The following is a 4,243-nucleotide window of genomic DNA, read 5'->3' as shown; positions in this document are numbered from 1 at the left end:
ACTGGTATGACAATTCAGAGTTATCAATGACCTAGGCTCCTCATACTTTTTTGCTCCACCAGTAGAACATGGATTCCTTCCTCAGGGTCACCTTACAGTCCATTCTATCTGCATTCTTGGTGGAAGAAGGACAGCAAAAGGTAGCCAAAGAACACACCTCCTACTGAGTCAGACCCCTTTGAGGAGCCTTCCTGGAAACCCTAACCAACATCTCATTGCCACCACTATCTGAAAGTTGAGAATTGGAGACTTTACTAGAAATACATTGCTGCCTGGAATAAATTCCAGGTTTCCTTTTAAAGAAGTAGGAAGAAATGGCATTTGAGTAGGTACTTAGCAGGCTCTGCTACACTCTATAATAATAAAACTGACTTGAAAATTTTTTTAAAGCATGATGGTGGCAGAACAACAAAAAGAAAATCTATGTGAGAGGAAAAGAATGGAAAACAATAGGAGATGTAGATAAAAATTAAGAATCACAGAAATCAAAGAAAATTATTCTGACACCCTTAAGAGGGGACAAGAGAGGGCCCAACAATGTATTCAGCTATCAGCAATGCAAAGTTTCAAATATACCCTAGACCACTTTCCAAAAATAAATTCAAAGAAAAATTAATTAGGAAGAAAAAGAACTACAAATCTTGATATTTCATTCACTCTTCCTTATCTCTTTCCAGGATACTCAGGAGTTAAAGTGAACCTTGGGAAGACAGTAGATATTAACAATTAGAGTCTGGTTCTTCTGTTCCTCCCTGTGTAAAACAGAGAAGACTAGCATTCCCATAACATATAATTTTTATCTAAAATAAATTAGTGCTAATTTAGATAAATAATTTTCATCTAAAATAAATCTGTTCTCCTATTCCATGAGGTTAATATTTCTACATAATATTTGCCATTAAATACATTTCTTGCTTTTTATATGGATGTGTTACATAAATATGAATACTAATGATATTTAATGTATATGAAATTTTACAAGAAATATATAAATGTATATAATTATAGACACACACATATATATATATATATATATATACACATACACATTTGTATATGTTTTCAAGCCATAATATGCCATTCTTCACAATAACGTCAAGGATATACTATGAAATTATCTAAACCAAAGTGATTTTAAATTCATTTTAAAGTTAAAAGTTACACTTTATATGAAGCACAAGATTTTAGAAAAGTTGGAGTAACAGAAAGCCTTAAAACTAAATAAACACAAAGGATTATCCCCATTTTATCCAGTTACATAGCTGAAGAAGTCACAAGAAAATGCAAGACTTCCTACGTAAATTTTAGATTATCTAATTGTAAGACCAGCATTTTTGAGTAAACAGATGGTCAAAAAATCTAAAGAGAATTTGATGCCTGGATTTAAATAGAACCACAATGTTTATTTTGAAGAGAGTAATTAAAATATGCTCAAAAGTAAAGCATGGAGGTATCCTATCTCTTTAGAGCTAAAGCTGAACATAGGCATACCTCATTTTATTGTGCCTCACTGTATTACACTTCACAGATTTTTTTTTTTTTTTACAAATTGAAGATTATGGCAACTCTGCATGAAGTCTATCGGCACCATTTTTTCCAACAGCTTGCTTACTTTGTGTCTGTCATATTTTGGTAAATCTTGCCATATTTCAAACTTTTTCATAATTATTATATTTGCTATAGTGATCTGTGATCAATTATCTCTAATGTGACTATTTTAATTCTTTTGAGGTTCCACCAACTGTACCCATATAAGATTGCAAAGGTAATCGATAAATGACTGCTCTACCCACTGGCCATTCCTCCATCTTTCTCCCTCTCCTAAGGCCTCCCTATTCCCTGAGACACAATATTGATATTAGGCCAATTTGTAAGTGTACAACGGCCTCTAAGTGTTCAAGTGAAAGAGTCACACATCTCTCACCTTAAATCAAAAGCTAAAAGTGATTAAGCTTAGTGAGGAAGGCATGTCAAAAGCCAAGATAGGCCAAAAGCTAGGCCTCTTGTGCCAAACAACTAGCTAAGTTGTGAATGCAAAGAAAAGTTCTTGAAGGAAATTATAGGTGCTATTCCAGTGAACACATGAATAATAAGAAAGTAAAACATCATTATTGCTGATATGAAGAAAGGTTTAATGGTCTGGATAGAAGATCAAACCAGCCACAACATTCCCTTAAACCAAAGCCTAATTTCAAGCAAGGCCCTAATTCTCTCCAATTCTAGAAGACTGAAAGAAGCAAGGAAGCTGCAGAAGAAAGGTTTGAAGCTAGCAGAGGTTGGTTCATTAAGTTTAAGGAAAAAAGCCATTTCCATAACATTAGAAGCACAAGGTGAAGCAGCAAGTGCTGATGTAGAAGCTGCAGCAAGTTATTCAGAAGCGCTAACTAAGATAATGAATGAAGGTGGCTACACTAAACATCAGATTTTCAATGTAGACACAAGAGCCTTATACTGGAAGAAGATGACATCTAAGACTTTCATAGCTAGAGAGAAAAGTCAATGCCTGGCTTCAAACTTCAAAAAACAGACCAACTCTTTAAGAACAAAAGCAGCTGGTGACTTCAAGGGGAAACCATTGCTCGTTTACCATTCTGAAATTCTAGGACCCTTTAAAATGATGCTAAATATATTCTGCCTGTGTCCTATAAATGAGACAACAAAGCATGGATGGCAGCACATCTGTTTATTATATGGTTTAGTGAATATTTTAAGCTCACTGTTGAGACCTACTGCTCAGAAAAAAAAAAAAAAGATTCCTTTTAAAATATTACTGCTCACTGACAATCCATCTGGTCACCCAAGACCTCTGATAGAGATGTCCAATGAGATTGATGTTTTTTTTTCCATTCTTGCTAACATAACATTCGTTCTGCAGCCCATGAATCAAAAAATACTTTCTAACTATTATTATTAAAGATATATTTTTCATGAGACTATAGCTACCACAGATAGTGATTCCTCTAATGGATCTGGGCAAAGTAAATTGAAAACCTTAGGGAAAGGGAACACCAATCTAGATGCCATTAAGAATATCTTTGATTCAGAGAAAAAGGTCAAAATATCCACATTCACAGGAGTTAGAAGAAGTTGATTCCAACCCTCATGAATGACTTTGAGGGGTTCAAGACTTCAGTGGAGGAAGTAACTGCAGATGTGGTGAAATTGCAGGAGAACTAGAATTGGACATGAAGTCTGAAGATATGACTGAATTGCTGTCATCTCATGATAAAACTTGAATGAGTGAGAAGTTGCTTGTTATGGATGAGCAAAGAAACTAGTTTCTTGAGATGAAATCGGCTTCTGGTAAAGATGTTATGAAGATTGTTGAAATGACAACAAAGGACTTAGAATATTACATAAACTTAATTGATGAAGCAGCGGCAGGGTTTGAGAGAATTGACTCAAGTTTTGAAAGAAGTTCTACTGTGGGTAAAATGCTATTAAACTGCAGTGTGTGATACAGAGAAATCATTTGTGACAGGAAGAGTCAATTGATGTAGCAAACTTCATTGCTGTCTGTCTTATTTTAAGTTGCCACAGCCATTCCAGCCTTCAGCAACTGTCACCTTAACAGTTAGCAGCCATCAATATCGGCACAAAACCTTCTACAGGAAAAAAGATTGACTTGCTGAAGACTCAGATGTTAGCTAGCAATTTTTAGCAATAAAGTATTTTTAATTAAGGTATGTACATTGTTTTTATAGGCATAATGCTATCACATACTTAGTAGACCACAATATAATGTAAACATAACTTTTATATACACTAGGAAATAAAAAATTTTGTGTGACTCATTTTATTGTAATATTAACTTTATTGCAATGGCCTGTATCCAAGCTCTCAATATCTCTGAGGTATGGCTGTATATTATCATGACATCCCCTTTCATGCCATCCCAATGACTTGGGTCTTGTTTTTTTCTTATTTAAGAAGTGCAAGATTGTGTACATATTTGCAGAGAGCCTATTTTGAAAAGAAAACATAGGAATAAAATATCTGTGAATAACTGCTAACATATATTCCATGGTCAATGCTGTTCTCCTAAAAGTGAGTTTCTTCCTATTCTAAGCTATCATGTCTATTATGAGAAATCCATTCCTACTAAACACAGAGCTGACCTCTGATACTAAGCAATAGGATGTTGATAATCACAAGAACTTAATTTCCCCACTTAATGTCAGTAGTAAATTTGGTTAAGGCAAGACAACGACATTATTAAAGAATAGTTAGATCATTGAAAGGC

The 4,243-nt window shown here is 34.3% G+C and overlaps 1 pseudogene; it reads left to right on the top strand.

The window, feature by feature from the left end:
* Positions 1-1,776: 1,776 nt before the first annotated feature.
* On the top strand, positions 1,777-3,624 carry LOC120595051 (tigger transposable element-derived protein 1-like; annotated as a pseudogene).
* Positions 3,625-4,243: the final 619 nt, after the last annotated feature.

The sequence above is a fragment of the Pteropus medius genome, unplaced genomic scaffold (assembly GCF_902729225.1).
Source record: "Pteropus medius unplaced genomic scaffold, Ma_sr-lr_union100, whole genome shotgun sequence".
Taxonomy (NCBI): domain Eukaryota; kingdom Metazoa; phylum Chordata; class Mammalia; order Chiroptera; family Pteropodidae; genus Pteropus; species Pteropus medius.
The sequence above is the reverse complement of the archived record's forward strand: the minus strand, read 5'-3'. Positions and strand labels throughout refer to the sequence as shown.